This window comes from Balaenoptera physalus (genome assembly GCF_965194825.1).
Source record: "Balaenoptera physalus genome assembly, chromosome: X".
NCBI classification, from domain to species: domain Eukaryota; kingdom Metazoa; phylum Chordata; class Mammalia; order Artiodactyla; family Balaenopteridae; genus Balaenoptera; species Balaenoptera physalus.
In genome coordinates this window covers 6,743,218-6,760,193 of record NC_138903.1, presented here as the reverse complement: position 1 = coordinate 6,760,193, position 16,976 = coordinate 6,743,218, and the positions used below count along the sequence as shown (strand labels likewise).

The 16,976-nt window shown below is 42.4% G+C and overlaps 1 long non-coding RNA gene across 1 annotated transcript in view; it reads right to left on the bottom strand.

Annotated features, from left to right (window-relative positions):
* Positions 1-2,371: 2,371 nt before the first annotated feature.
* The window catches only part of LOC309652487, a 39,166-nt gene continuing 24,561 nt past the window's right edge, over positions 2,372-16,976 (bottom strand). Inside the window, exons 2-3 of the long non-coding RNA XR_014258752.1 lie at positions 7,623-7,980; positions 2,372-2,397 (exon numbers count right to left, since the gene is read on the bottom strand). This is a non-coding gene — a long non-coding RNA (uncharacterized lncRNA). The remainder of the gene's footprint in view (positions 2,398-7,622; positions 7,981-16,976) is intronic.

Genomic DNA, 16,976 nt, shown 5'->3' with positions numbered 1-16,976 from the left:
AGTTTTAATTCTCTTTTCTGGGAGATGAGAGGTTTTTAAAAAGAGATTACTTCAGTATTCCACCTTCACCGCAGCCTGTGTGTCATCTGAATATGCTGCTAGGGGTGAATTATTCCCAAGTAATATCTTTTTGACAGGAGTTGTATCTTGTTCATGCTTGGGTCCCCAGAGCTTGCTAGAGAGCTGGGCACCTAGGAGGGAGCCTAAGGTGTATCTGTGCAATGATCATGTGGGTTTTCCGGATGTTAATTTAATCTTCATTGATCCTATGTACCAGGAACCACAAAGCCTTCTGTTGTGAAATGATTACTGGTAATTACTGAAAAGAGACAGTTTTGTCTTTCTTCTTTGTTTTAATTGGGAAGAAATATCCCTGCTGTGAATGTTCTGATGTTGCTGGTTTCCTCAAGCCATTCTCAGGAAGGAGATGTCCTAAGGCTAAAAAGTCTGTTGGAGCTTCTGTTTCAGTGGACTTCATTAACACTCGATTCCAGTGCAGGGGTGACTGGAAGGGGTTGGTGATCTCAGGATGCTTTTAAATGTGCGCAGATCAGCCTTGCAGTTCAGCCGTGGCAGTGTCGGCAGAAGCAGAGAGGATACAGTGAACCGCAGACATAATTCTGGAGACGTTTTTACTTGTGATTATCTTGAAATGGTCCTGGAGCACGGGCTGGCTTGGTCACTGGTAGGCGGCTTGTCCTTTGCCTCTGGGGGAAATCCGTCCTGTCCTGGACGCTCCCAGGGCATTGGTGACCTCCCCCAGTATACACTTTAAGGAGCGCAGTGCGTTCTGTCGTCCCCTGAGGCTCTGGGGCAGAAGTTGCTGGTCACTGGGCGAAGCTGAGGGAGCTGGGTCAATCCGGCACCCTTCATGGTCCTGCCAAGCCGAACAATTCTAATCTGCTGCACCGCGCGAGCAGGAATCTACTGTCAGTAAGTCACTAGCAATTATATATCTGGGCTGATGGAAAGCTTTGACCCAAAGTTCCGTTCGGTAATTAATGACAGGCCAAAGGTTGGGGAAAATGGCATCACTCATTCTTTCAGTCCTTTTGCTCCCTTCTAAATTCTTGGGTCTTTTTCCGTGTATGTTGCTTATCTTGTTTGCCTTTGCACTTTATTTGGGAGAGGGCTGGAAAGGAAGTGAAGTGTTTGAAATATAGGAGTAGGAAATGAAAGGAAATTACTGCTTGGTGACAGCACCAAAGAAAGGTGGAAATATCTGTAGTGGACACTGGTGGGTTTTGTCTGCTCCCCTGTCCACCCCCTGTCTTAAGGTTAAAACAAGTCAGGTTTCCTTTAGGGAACACATGGCTACGTGTTCTTTAGGGAACTCTCAGGCCCTGTGATATAAAGCTCCAGGGGTAGACCTGGAGACCAGGCCTGGCCAAACAGCATTTCAAATCCCTTGGCTACAGTGACTGGTTAGGCAGAAGTCTGTGCCCCATGATCTAGAGACTCTAGAGACAGCCAGATGTGGGCTTTTGCTAGAATTTCTAACAAAGAGATTTGTTTGTTTATAAATCCATCTTTATCAGTCCTTGAGACTGAAGACAGCACTGAGGCACTGAGAAACACGGAGCCAAGGAGTGGAGAGAGAAAGACCATAGTAGGTAGCATTTTAGCACCTGGACCTAGCCAAGCCTGAATAATATTCACTTCCTTTTTTTTTTTTTTTTTTTTAAACACAATTTGAGTTGCTCATGCTTGCCATTGGAAAAACACATCCTGGCTTATTAGAATACTAACTAACCTCTGTTTTGTAGAGAATTAAAATGATATTGAATGCTACTTAGAGAGTCACAGAGATTCCCTCCTTTCTTCTTTCACTATGATGTATGATCTATGGGCATAAAAATGCATTCAAGATCCATATGTTTTACTGAATAATAGAAAAGGAACAATCAGCGATCACTCAAGTCACGAAAGAGAACACGGCCAGTGCTTCCGTCATCACCACCCATCTTTCCCTACTAGAAGTTACCACTCTTTTGACTTTGGGGATAATCATCTCCTTGCTTTTCTCTGTAGCTTTACTCCACGTCTGCACCCTTAAACAGAATGAATTTTGTATTAATGGGTCGTACGGCGTGTATCTTGGGGGTCTTACATCTGTCACTCACCGTTACAGGCCTGATGTTCCTCTCTCTGCGTAGCTAGAGCTCATTCATTCTCAAGGCTATCAGAGCATTCAGCAGATGACAGTGCCACAATGTATCCATTAGGGAGTATTTTTTGCACCCGATGTTTACAGTAGAGAATTCACTGAAGTCGATCAGTCCAACAGAGCTCATATTGGAAACAAACTGAAATGTTATGTACTGCTCTTTGCGGAAACCTGATCTTGAATCAGCCCAGCCATCTGCCGTCCTTGGTCCACATCCAAGCTGCTGATGGCTGCTAAAGAAAAATTGCACAACTGAGTGAATTCATGTTACTACAGATCACGATCTTCAACCCCAGCTGGGCCCTCCTGAGAGCGAGTGATTCTGCGAGCCCCTCTTCAGCTTTCTATTCCATCCTCCGGTCCCAACTGCGTCAAAACGACACAGCTTTCTCCCTGCCCTGTCTCGGCATGCTCTCAGCGGATGACCTTGCCTGACGGTGGTCATTAGGTAGAAAGTCATTCATTTCTTAACTTGGCAATGATGACTCTTACTTGCATCCACACCCACCTTCCCTGCCATCTCTGGGGTCCAGCTGCCCTTCTTTCCTGGTAACGCCTCCCCCTGTGCCCTCTCTCCACTTGGTAGCTCTGTCCTTGGCTCCCACTTCCCACCCCCAACCCCGAGTTTGACAATGTCTGTGAAAGGCCTTTGCCTTAATAACCTCATCTTCAGCATCCCTGCCACACTCCTGGGTCTTTTCAGGTCTCATCTGGATTATTACAGTCTTCCTAACTGGTCTGCGTTTTAGTTCAAGCTCTTTTCCTCTACCAAAGTCAGAATAATGTTTCTGAAATGCAAATCTGATTATATGAATCTGTGTTCATTTCCTAGGGCTGCCATAACAAATGACCTGTAACAGGTGGCTGTATTCTCTTACAGTTCTGGAGGCCACAAGTCTGAGATCAAGGTGTCAGCAGGATTGGCTGCTCTGGAAGCTCTGGGGGAGAATCCATCCCATGTCCCTCTCTCAGCTCTGGTGGCCATCAGCCACCTTGGCTTGTGGGCCCACCACTCCAGTCTTTGCCTCCATCTTCACATGGAGTCTTGGTCTCTGAGTTTCGAACCTTCATCTCCTTTCTCTTTCAGGGACACGAGTCATTTGATTTAGGGCCCACTGTGAACCTGGATGATCTCATCTCAAGATCCTTACCTTAATTACATCTGCAAAAACCCTATTTCAAATAAGGTTGCATTCTGAGGTGCCAGGAGTTAGGACTTGGACATATATTTTGGGGGCTGCTGTCTACCTCACTACATGCCTCCTTGCTTAAAATCATCCAATGGAACCCCACTTCTCTTCTGGGTGTGAACTAAACCCCTCAGCCTGGAATACTTTCCCCAGCCTGTGCAGTCTTACCTGCTCTGCTGAGTACCCACATTCCTCCCCCTTTCTTAGTCCCTTCCTCTCTCATGTCTTACTAAGTCTCTGCTCAGCAATGCCCTCCCTCCCTCTGGACTCCCCCATCTTTCTCCAAGTCCACAAAGTGCCATGTGTAGACGCACAACTAATAGAGCACAGAGGTGAAAACCGTCCCCAAAGCCAACCAGTGCAGTAGACTAGAAACGTGTGAAGTTTTATATGGAATGTTTAATCTTAAAAAAAAGAGTCAAAATATACCTACTCTTAAGTTACCTGTTGGTAGGGAAAAAAAACCCCAAAAATCTTCATTAAAGAATTTGATTGCTTATGAAAATGACAACTGCAATTTCCCATTACACAGAAATTACTGATAACTATCGACAAAGAAGGGGAAATATGAGTGTGGCCACGGAATTCGAAGATGTAACTGGTTATTATGATAATATTTAAGTGGAATTCTGTTTGCACCTTAGGGCAAAATAACCGGACTGTGAGGTGAACAGTCTAGATAATCCTGTGTTTTAACAGCATATTTAAATTACAGCCCTGTTTACTTACAGGACTGAATGGCCAGTTGGACCAAAAAAATGTGGTTAGTACGGGTGGCAATTTCTGGAACTTCAGGTCATGAAGGAAAAGCAGATTTGGCATCTGGCAGGTGCCAGCAATGTAGGAACAAGACTTGCCATCAACACTGTGTTATGGATGACGTTTTATGGCTATCTGGTTTTATTCCATTTTTTTATATTTCTATTAAAAATTTTTTTTATTGTGGTAAAATATACACAACCCCAAATTTACCATTTTCACCATCTTTGTACAGTTCAGAGGCATTAAGTACTTTCACAATGATTTTATTTCACCTTCCTGAGGAATGCTAGAATGCATACAGCATAACTTAAAACTGGCTTGAAAGTGCAGACACTTGGCAGTCTGTTCTTTTTTAAACCTATGAGAGAAAGAAATCTTTATGTCCAATAATACATTTGAGAATTTGATAAACTATTTTCTTGATGGCCTCTCACTACAGAGAGAAGAAAAAAACTAGTTTATAAGCCTATGGACATGATGCAGGCTATTGTTTTTTCAGTGCATTTTGTGCTTTCTATTTTGGAGTGAGCTTTCTGGTTTGTAGGATAAAAGAATCTCAAAGTGGGCAAGACGTCAGGAAAATAAGACTAAATCATGGTACCGATCCAAATGGAGAGAGCCTGTGAGAACTTGATGAGTATCCGCGGGATTCTGGAAACCTTTCAAGTCCTCCTAATGCCTTCACTTGTAACTTAGGCTAGAAGCTGAAATAACAAGAGAACTTTGAAAATTCTGATGTCTCCAGATGGGGTGGAGTTATTTCAGTCTTCTGGATTTTGATGTTCATTTGGACATATTAACGTGCACACAATTAAAAAAAATTTTTTGTTCCAACAGATAGATAACCCTCATTCTGCACAAAACATCTTTCGAGCAATCATTAAATAACAGATCGATGAAGTGCTTCGAATCTTCAGCTCAGCAAGTGAATTAATTTGAAAAAGAATGACATAAAGGTTCTCTGTTCTTTCTGTGAGGAAGTTTCGCCCAAATGATTTTTCAAGATGAGCAAAAGAAAAAAAAAATGCATAATTGCAGCTGTCACTAGATCATTTTCTCCTTCATTTTTGGGGTCTATTCTTACTTGTTCGAATTGTGTAGACAGCTTTGATCATGCTGCCGTTGCCAAGCAATTCACTCATCTGCTGAGTCCCCTACTGCCAAACCGAACTGTTCTCTCACCAGACGATACTTTGTTCCAAACAATCCGATTTTCATCCTGTGCTTTGAACTCTGTTACCACTGCCTTAAGAAGAGAGAATACTTTCGGAATTTTTTGACTATAGGAAACAGAACACATGAAGCTTGGTTTTCACAACTTGGATTTTTATGTGGATTCCCAGACAGCTCTCATGTTCTAAAATTACTCTTTGGTCATCTCACTATGTGTTCCCTAATTCTGCATTTCAGTGCTTCCAGAAGGGCTGCCCTCCTTTCCCCTGAAGGCAGAAAGGGCACAGTCACTATCTTTCCCCCCCGCACAGGAATAAGAAAAATTATTTGTAGTCCATTTTTATCATGACTCTTGTGTGGACTCTTTCTTTTCTGTGTAAGGTGTTTCTAGTGCCTTGGTGGAACAACACACTTTTTTTTTTCTTTTTCAAAGCAAAACCTTCTTAAAAGAAAGATTGCTTCTGCGTTTCAACTTGCGGACTCATTGGTTGGTGATGGCATTGCTGACTCGTGCTGAGGGGTGCAGCCTGGGATTCTGCATGACCCCTGGCAGCCCTTGGGCTGGATAAATTTAGCATTAATTGATTTCCCAGGCCAGTGAGTGTGCACACACCAGCAATTTTCAGAACCAATGAAATAATGAAGTGAGGCAACCAAGCTGACTGGAGGGCATCGGAGAGCATCCCCTCCTTTCGCTGCCTCCCACTTGAATTTTTACTGAACAGGAAAATTCAGGGGCCGAGGAATGGGTGGCCAGATAAATTACAGGACACCTAGTTACATGTGAATTTTGGACACACAGCGAATGATGTTTTAATATCAAGTACATCCCAAATATTGCTTGGGATATACTTAGAATGAGCCGAAAGTCTATTATCTCACATTTCACTTGAGTGAAGCTGGAGCCTTCATTGAAAAACTCATTCTTTATTTCTTTTTCTCTTCTCACTTATCATGCCCTTTAGACCTACAGGGACCAAGTGACTATCAAGCTGTTGAACTGTTACTAGTCTGAATTGTTATGTGAGGTAGACTTCTAAGGCTTCATATGAAGAAAAAAAAAAAGATGCCAGCTTCCTAAGACTTTAATATGAAAAGACAAAGTTTCTCATTAATAACTTTAGTTATCAATATTAGGTCATATGTTGAAGTCATACCATTTTGCATCTACTGGGCTAAAATATATTATTAAAATTAACTTGTTTTTAATTTTTAATATGGCTACTAAACCATTTAGGATTATATACGTGGTCTGCATTATATTTCTGTTAGATGACATGGCTTTAAAGCAGGGATTGGCCAACGTGTTTTGTCAAGGGCCGGATAGTGACTCTTGTGAGCTCTGTGGTAGACAGACAGGATCTCTGTTGAAAATTCGCAACTTCATCCGACCTCGACCTCGTAGCCTTTGATGATACGTAAAACAAATGGGTGTGGCTGAGTGCCAATAAAACTTTATTTATAAAAATAGGCGTGGCTTATTTGGCCCAAGGGTGTAGTTTGCTGATCCCTGCTTGAGAGACTTGGGGTTTTTATTTATAATTTTTAAATGAAGTATCTACATGACTCTTAGTCTCATGGTTTGGACAGAGGGAGAAAATACTTGTAAGCGGACAATTTATCTTTCTCAGGGTGGTCTGACTACTAAATCGGAAATTGTTGACGGTTTATTGCTTTTTTTTAATAAGGGAGAAGAAAAAGCACGGGTATAGCCACTCATATGGGGGCTCTTCCTTGTGTCAAAGCCTCCTGGATACCCACCCACACAGGGAAGCGTAGGTCGGCTGTCATCCATTCTGCAGAGGCAGTGAGGGCCCGGGATACACACTTTTTGTCCCAAGTGCTGCAGAAGTGTGAGGGCATGCTTCACCCACAGTCCATGTGAGAAACTGCAACTCCCGCTAACAGATGTTAAAGACAGGAAACAACAGACATGGGGGCTTTCATGCTGGTAAAGCGAAAGGAATTTTTACAAAGGGCTATAGAAGTAGTAAATCCCTTTTCTCACCCAATTAAAATGTTTTATTTACTGAGAGCATGGCATGATGTAATTTTATAAGAACTTACTTCCATGTGATTGGGAAATGCCCTGAAATGTAAAACCTTTCAGGATCACATTAAAAAAAAAAAAAAAAAAACAGTGACAGGCACAGATACATTTTGGGAGGTGGGCTGGGGAACAAGAGGCATCAGTCGTGATTGGTAAATAAATGAGGTGCTTATATGTTTCTTTTACTGACGAGGGAGGCTCAGAAGTAGTTCGGGAATAAAATCATCATCCATGAAAGTGTAATCCCAAGAAGTTCATAAATTAAAGTTTGATTTATTACCTGATTCATGCTCTTCTTTTCAGGGCTGAGGGAAACTGGAAACAGTTTATGTCCCTTCAGTTTTGCAGTCCGTGAAATGTGCCTCAGTGACAATGTTTAAGTTGAATTTCCATTTCCATTGTTATTTTTCCTTTTGGCACGGTGTGTAAATGTAATTTCGCTGCAACTGAAGTACTTGCTTAAGTAGCTGGGAACTCCTGTGGGATTAGGTTAGGGCTGGCGATGGGGTGTACTTTTCAGACCTAAGAGCTTTCAGCCTTTGGGGATTCCAGTGAATGGCTTGTACACGAGTGCCTATTTGGGGGAACCTGTTCCATCTCTTGCTTTTCATTACTTTGTCAAAAATCTCGATATTCTCCTGGAAGAAAAGAAAGTAAAATTTAGTGGATACTACTGTGTAATGGGCACTTAATGTAGGACTTTACATATATTTCACTATCAAAATTACCCTTTGACTACTAATAAGATACAAAATCTATAGTAATATAAAACATACAAAATACTTGGTAATATAAAGTAATACAATACCTTTAAAAATAGTCCATTTTATTCTCTCCCTAAACCGTATATCATTAAAACTGCTTTCCAAGTGATATAAATTGAGGCACAAATCATCAGTCTAATAAGTTCTAAATCATCTGTTGCCTTTTAGAAATTGTTGGTGGGAATCTTTGTTTTAACACAGCTGCCACTAACAAAATAATGCCAGGATTTGATAGGGGCAACTGCGTTAAGCTACTCCAGGAATGCAATGTACTGAATGTTGATGTCCTCCTCCTAAATTCGTATGTTGAGATCTAACTCCCAAGGTAGTGGTATTTGGAGGTGGGGCTTTTGACAGGTAATTAGGTCATGAGGCTGGAGCCCTCATGAATGGGATTAGTGCCCTTATAAAAGAGACCCTAGAGACTTCCCTCTCCTCTCTTGTCATGTGAGGACACAGGGAGAAGGTGCCTTCTATGAACCAGGAAACAGGCCCTCACCGGATACCAAATCTGCTAGCACCTTGATCTTGGACTTCCCAGCCTCCAGAACAGTGAGAAATAAATGTCTGTTGTTTACAAGCTGCCCAGTCTATGGTACTTTGTTAGAGGAGCCCAAAGGGACTAGGCCAAGGGACTTCCCCTTAAAATGATAGACCCTAATGGGTCCTAGGGCCGGGGGGTGTGTTTCAGCTGCAGTGGGTGTGGGTGTGTTGCCTGCAGGTCAGTGCCAGGGGTCTCACCTGGACGGCTGTCTCAGCCTTGCCCAAATGCCACCACAAAAGCAGCCTGCCCCCAGACCTGTCCCGTACCCCTCCAATGTAGTGAGTCTCCACAGCAGCAGGAGGCCGCCACACCTGCCTGGCCACTGACACCTGTGCCCACTCAGTGGATTCTAGGAGCTTCCGACGTCAGTACAGAATGTGCTTCCAGAGCCTTTACAGAAGTCTGAGATTCAGTTAAGAATCATGCCCTGCATTTGGCTATGACTTTGTAATCTCCTTTAATCTAGAACAGTCTGTCTGCCTTCAGTTTTTCTTTTATGCCACTGACGTTTTTGAAGAGTCCTGGCTTGTTGTCTTCTATAATGTCCCATGGTCTGTATTTGTCTGCCTGTCTCCTCATGATTCCATGCAGGTTGGACAATTTTGGCAAGAACACTGAAGAGGTGTTACTGTGTCCCTTTCATTGAGTTATACCGGGGGATCTAATGCTCAAGTTGACTTTTTACTGCTTTTGCTGAGCTTGGTTAGTTGGTTAGGGCTGCGCCCACTCAATATCCTTGTCATGCAAGCACCTTCTTTCCTGTGTAAGGAATGAGTCAATGGGGGGCAGGGGGGTGATATTTTGGGACTGTGAAGATCTGTTCACACCCATCCCCTAACTGTTCCTGTTTGAAGTACTACACTGCTGGTTACAGAATGGTGAATTACTAATTTGATCATTTCTTTTATAAATTATTCTTTTTTCATTTCCCCTTCAGCTTTATTAAGATATAATTGACACATTAACACTGTGTGAGGTCTTCTGCAAGTTCTTAGCTAAAATTCTCTAAGAAGAAGAGCTTGACTTCTGTACCCCAACTTTTGTGCATCATTAGAGCCTCATGGTTTTTTTTCTTTTTTTGGTAATTGTTGTTGTTGTTGTTGTTGTTTTGGTTACATGTGTAGTAATCAATTAGCATTATTATTCTTTTGGATGCTCAAACTGTCCCCAAATTGGCCAGTGGGAGTCCTTTTGGCCACCATCAATATTAAAAGGCAGATTCCTGCCCACCCCAAGCCTCCTACATGTGACGTGGTTAAAAGAACTATATATGGAATTGATGTTTTTGATATTACTGTGTTTTCATGCCTTAGCCAGAATTTACAGCATTTAATTTGTCAAAGATTAACATCTTGGGCAAAGTTGACCTGGACCACAGGGAAATTTTGTGTTGATAAAACACTGTGGTTTACCTATTTAAGTCAAGACTCAAGTTTGCTGAAAATTTTACGACAGCAGAAATTCACTGACCAACCCCAAAATGTTTACATCAACATATGAGACAAAGCCCCAGCTCTTAGTGGTTTGAGAAGAAAGGCATTTTTTAAAAAAGTCACAGCAATCTACAAATTTCAATTGGATACAAATACTTCTTGTGGTATTTCCAGTGTGTGTGCATTACTCCACTGTAGGTGGTGCGTGTCCGTGTGTGTGTGTGAGAGACACTGCTCCAATGAAGACAGTGTGCATGTTTGTGTGTGTCCACTTCTCCACGTATGTCCCTCTGTGTCTGTGTATGTGGCCGTGCATGTGTACAATGCTCCATCTGAGATAGCATGTCAGTGTGTGTGTGCGGGCACATGTGTGTGCTTCACTGTAAGGTACTTCAGCTCATGAGAAGCTCCTCGGCTCTGGATGATGATGATCTCAATTCACTTTGTAAAAGTAATTTCACTCTTTCCTGCATTTCTTTCGTGCACAAGGTCACTGAATATGATTTCTCTCAAATTTTATGAAAAAATGTTCTTCCCTTACTGTTATTGAGGGGCTGTTTCTTTGTATTTGCATATCCCTGATGCAACACAGGGGCACTTCTGCCGCCTGATATGCACACTTCACAAGCTGAGCCTGAATCTAATGAAATGATTGAGGTTAGCTTCCATGAGGCAAAAATCTTCGGTCTAAACTCATCTTAGAACTGGAGTAAAGTGAATCTGGGAAAAATTACTCAGAGCTGCTTGTGTGGTTCCCGTTGCAGTCTCTTCTGAGACTGGGAGGTGGAGGGAATCATGAGTTCGGTAATGTATTACAGAAATGTGGCCTTGTTTGTGCTTGATTATGTTGATAGCAGTGTAATTTAGTGCAGAGTATGAGCTGTGTTAGAAATGTTAAAGCTTCTGATACAGCCAAGATTTTCCCTTTGCTTCCTTGTTCATCAGGCTCAAAAAGCACTAGAACCTTTTGCTAAGTTAGTGAAATATCAAGAGGAAAAACTACAGCATGTAAAAATAGCAAGAGAATAGAACAGTAGGTCAGAGAGTTAAAATACGTTTTGCAATCGAGTATGTGCAACCTTCCTTTTCTTTCCAAAGATCCCTTGTGGTCTCTTTCCCTGGGTTTCCACTGCATCAGGGAGGGGAGGCCATGTGATGGTGCAGTAACTGACAACCCCAGGGACTGACGACTCAGCTTTTTTCTTGCTCTTGCTACATGTCACTGCAAGTTGGCCAGAGGCCTCTGCTACAATGGTCACGTGGAGACTGAAGTTGATGGAGACAGGGAGGTGGGGGGGGGGGAAATGACAACCCCACTGTAAAGCATCCCCCTGAAATGTCATGTTTCTCACTTTCATGGGGGAAACAAGTCACAGGGCCAGACCTGAGTTCAACGAGGTGGGGATGTTTCATCCTTCCTCAGGGAGTACTGCTCACCTTGAAATACGGGTGAGCACTACTGCAGATACCACATTAGTTATCAGGATCTAATACACTGAAGGGCTTGAAATATATGACATAATCATGCCAACGGCAAGCCTGTTCCATCCAGGTTAGTAACAAATACCCTACATTTAAGGTGTGCTGAGAAGCCAGACATAATATGCTCTAAACCATGATGTCACCCCCATCGTCTTTGCTCATTTTTTCCCCGTGAGTGATCAAATACTTGGACTTCTTTGAATATATCTTAGTATCTAGGTCCTAAATGTTTCACTCGTGATTTTTTGTAAGAGGTTGTTTATTTTTGTTTGTTTGTTTTTTAAAGGAGGGGGAATTACCTTCTAAATATAGAAGGAATAGATTTTCATTGTTAAGAATTTAGGAAATGCAGAAAAAGATTAAAAAATAATAAAATATGCTATCAGAGACTTTCAGTTTAGGGGACACACACACAGAGCACAGAAGCCACTGAATTAGAACAAACAAAAAAGACAGCCCATTTTAAAGGAATTTGTATTCCTTTGATTATTAAAAAGGTTCTGAACATTTTCCCACCGGATGTTTAGAACTGTATGTATAATGTTTATTCTCTTACGTTTTCCTGTTCTTTTCTGTGCAGGGCTATTTTGAGTGTGACAGAAACCCAATTCTAAGTGGCACTGGTGACAAAGAGTATTGGCTCAAGTAAGTGAGGACAGAGGTGCAGGTGGTTTCTGGAGCAGCTGGAAACAAGGATTTCAGGCCACCGGTTCTCACGGACATGCCTCATCCATCACCTCTGTTTCCTTTGTTAGGCTGGCTTTGTTCTGTCCCACTTGAGCTGCTTCCCCTGCCTAGCAGTGGACATGGAGGCCAGGGTGTCCCAGGCTTAGGTCGTTGGCTATCCCAACAGGGAGGGATTCCGTCAGACCCAGTGGACCTGGCTTGGTCCCAAAGGGCAGCTGTGGGATCAATCAATGGTGGATGGCTTGTTGGAACCAGATGGTTGGGATGGGAGAGGTGGGTACCAGAAAAGGGGTGCTTGTTCCACGAGAAAGGAGGGGCACTGGGCATGCTCTTCACCACTTCACCTTATAAGAAAGAATTTTTCACTTAAACAAATGCTACATTAACACGTATTAGCTGCTGGATTATCAAATAATGTATGGCAAGGTAAGGTCCATCTCACGTGTCACTTGCAGATGCCTCCCAGAGGTACGCATTACTGGTTGGTGTATGCCCTTGTCAATCATTTTCTGTGCACTTATACAGGTATCTATGTGTAGAAGCCCTCCAGATCTGACTAGGTGTTTTGGGGGAGATGTGAGTGGATGATGGGTAAGTTTCCTAGGCCTGCTGTAACGAAGTACCACAATCTGGGTGGCCTAAAACAACAGAAATGTATTGTCTTGAAGTTCTGGAAGCCAGAAGTCCAAAATCAAGGTTCTGGCCAGGCCATGCTCCCTCTGAAGCTTCTAGGGGAGGATCCTTCCTTGCCTCTTCCAGTTTCTGTGGTTTGCCGTCCATCTTTGGCTTTCCTTGGCCTGGAGATCACTCCGGTCACATGGCCACCTTCTCCCAATGTGCCTTCACATCATCTCCCTCTGTGTGCATCTGTCTCCGTGTCCATATTTTCCCCTTCTATAAGGACACCAGTCATATTGGATTAGGACCCAGCCTAATCACTTCCATTTAACTTGGCTACCTTGATAAAGACCCTATTTTAAAATAACGTCACATTCTGAGGTACTGGGGGGTTAGGACTTGTCTTTTTGGGGGGACAAAATTCAGTCCATGACAAGTTAAAAATATGATTTCAAAAAAACTCAGCGGTAACTTCATGTACATATTGCTTTGCAAGTTGTTTCTTTTGGGTGAAAATAATCTTGGAGTGCTGTCAACAATCAATACATTCACTTCTGCTTCATCCTACATAATTGCTGCACAGTTTCTATAGTGTGGCCTTTTGACGTACAGTCTTGTGAACAACTGCAAGTATTTCGCTAAGGTGAACATCAAGAATTTTAATTGTGGGGTCAAAGGGCCTGTGTACTTAATCTTAATAGATGTTGTCAATTGCCCTTCAGAATCCCCCCAGCCACCCCCAAAATGATCAGGGCTCAAGGGTACCTTGTCCACCTATCTTCACTAAGACTGGATATGACTCACTGTTTCACTCAGTTTTTTCCCAAACTGAAATGGTATTTCGTTATGTTTTTAATTTCACTATTTACTAGTTAGGTTGAATATCTTTTCACTCTTTTTTCAGCTTTGTCTATTTCCTGCTCTGTAAAGCAGCAATTTGTAGCCGTTCCTTTTCAGTTTGTTCTACTGAACTGTTGGTGGCTTTCCCACAGATTTGTGACAGTTCTTTAGGTATCAAGCACATTAACCTCTTTGTTATTTTTTTTGCAATGTTTTCCCTTATTGTCCTCTTAAAGATATTTTAAATATAGTAAAATCTATAGACCTTTTCCGTGTGATTTCTCCTGTTGCTTTTATGCATCGCAGTTCTTTGCACAGACTTATATGGCTTCGTTGTCAACATCTAGCATTTTCATCTGTCTGGCTGAGTCCTAACTCTGGTGGTCTCAAGGGACAAGATCAGAGTTTTGGCAGACTTTTTCTGAAAAGGGCCTGATTGTAAATATTCTAAGTTTTGAGAGCCATATGGCTCTGTGGCAACGACTTAACTCTGCTGTTGTAGCCGGAAAGCAACCACAGGCAACACCTAAATGAATGGGCGTGTCAGTGTTCCAATCGAACATTATTATTATTATTATTTTACAAAAACAGGCAGCAGGCTGTAATTTGCCAACCCTTGGACTAGACATAGGCAAATCTCCTATTCAGCCAGATTATTTAGGCACACCAGCGTCCTTTATTTAGAAACAGTGAACACACAGTAGAGTTGTTACAAAATCAAACGGACCACAATCAATTAATGACTCGCTTCAAAATAGTTTTTTGCACACACGGACTCAACAAATAACATGGTATGCGACTGTACGTAAGCCGTGTTTCCTTCTAGTCATTTGGGTCTGAGATTCCTTCATTTGTCAAAAGACAAACGGATGACTGCAGTGCAAGGGGCCTGATACATGCCTCTCAGGCTGTCTGTCTGAGATTCTATTTTGCAAAGAAAAAGAAACATTGATATGGTTATTCTGCTGACTTGGGAAAACCGGTAGCTTCAGATAAAGAGGATTAGCTGTTGTTTTAGGAAATAAACATCTTAGTGACACAATTAATGTAAAGGCACTTATGGAGTTGATGACATTTCACCACAAATGGACGCTCTTCTTTTAAAACTTTTGCTTTGTTCACTGAATGGTTACAAATGGACGAGACAGCATGCAGCACATCTCCTGCCAGTACCTATGTCAGACCCTGGCCCTTCCCAAATTCTTCTTGGCTTGTCAGGGAGCCCTGAAGAGCCAAAGGTGCTGAGGTTTGGGAGCCTCTAGGTTACGGGTCACCTGGAGTACTGGTAACACACAGATCAGTGCGTCTGCAGATCCTGGTTCCTCCCTGGCTACAGGAGGGGTACCATGCAGCTTGTCAGAGGAATTAGCAAGTTCCCGGTCCCACGTTAGTCTCCTGAATCAAACTCTCTGGGGAGTGGTTTCTGGGAATCAGCACTGAGACAAGAACCCTCTGTGATCCTTCTGAGGTACCCTTACCACCTGAGAGCCCCGCACGTGAGGTTTCATGTCCCACAATTAACTTGCCGTGACTCTAATCAACTGCAGGAGATATCCACTCGAATTATCCATTTTAATGTCCAGGGCAAAGAATGTTGGGGATATTTATGTCTCATTCTAGGAAATGACTCAGTGGAAAAACTGACTTTATGTTTTCAACTTAACTCCATCTTCCTGGCTTGGTTATTACAACCATATCAAAATTCTGTCTCTAAAATGTTCTGATGGTTACTAAGACCAGGACTGTTACTAAAATTAACTCTGATGGTCCAAGTTTTCTTTATTTTACTCCTAATCTCTCTTGGTAATATTAACTTCAAGTTATTTTAGAAAAAACACAACGAAACAAACACAAAACAATCAAGCAAAAATAAACATTTTTTTTAATAACATTTTTTAATTGGCATTTTTTTAAAGAAAGAAAATTCTGCACCACTATCCATGATAGAACCAGACTGAGGAGGGGGCAAATGAATTATGCGTGACAATGTTTTTCTCTTGCATGACTCTTTTGATCATATTTTCTTAGTAGTATTGCTTCAAAGGGAAATCATATTGCTTGCATGTTTAACGTCACCTCGCGTAAATTAAATTGGCCTGGACTTGTTAAAGTACTTAGAGACTCTGTTATAACACAACACGTTTTCTTAAATATTTGTGTTTTCATCTGTCTTCGTAATTGGGCTCTCAGCTGCCAGAGGGCAGCTCATGTCTTATTTGTCTTTCTGGAGCCATACCTGGCATGACATCTGCCCTTAACATACATCTTCTGAAAGCTTGATGTTTGTGTGGAAGAAGGATCATCTTCGTGGAAAATTCCAGCTGATCTGCACATTAGCTACCTTTGATTTAAAAGCGTGTTTCTCCCACTTAGAGATGAGATGAACACTTTGATTTGTTATCTAGTCTACATCTTACAAAAATCCAGATGCTAGAGTCTGACTGTGTATCTTTTATACAACCTGCGTTTCCGCAGTGCTGGAGCACCTCCACATTACTTTGCCTACATCAAATTTGGGTGTTTGAATGCCAGCCGATTAGAGCTGATTTTGAACTCTCCTACTTTAAAAACGTTTTTTTTTGGTCTTGAGAGCGTTCACTTTCTGGTTCCCAATAGTTTGATTTGTCTTTCAATTCTGGTGGGCTAACAGCCTCAGAGATGTTTTTGTTTGTGCCATTATTTAGAGAAGGGGAAGAAATGACCGGATCTTATTTACAATCTCTGTCCGATAAAGATTGCTTTGCCATAAAAGAAGCAAACAATAAAAAACTAGAAGTACAAGACATTGGGTCTTAAAATCATCACACTAAATAAAACCAAAACAAAACAGCTCAGTTCTGGACTCTTGACTCAGGGCTCAGCCAGCTGCAGGTATCTCTGTCAAGGACAGAGGCAAGGAGTCGACTTCCTGGTGAATTTTCAAGTGAGTGAGTAAAATAATTTTCAAAAGTCAAGTTTAGGGCTTCCCTGGTGGCGCAGTGCTTAAGAACCCGCCTGCCAATGCAGGGGACACGGGTTTGAGCCCTGGTCTGGGAAGATCCCACATGCCGTCGAGCAACTAAGCCCGTGTGTCACAACTACTGAGCCTGTGCTCTAGAGCTCATGAGCCACAACTGCTTAGCCTGCGTGCCACAACTACTGAAGCCCACGTGCCTAGAGCCCGTGCTTCGCAACAAGAGAAGCCACTGCAATGAGAAGCCCGTGCACCCCAACGAAGAGTAGCCCCAGCCTGCCAAAACTATAGAAAGCCCGCATGCAGCAACGAA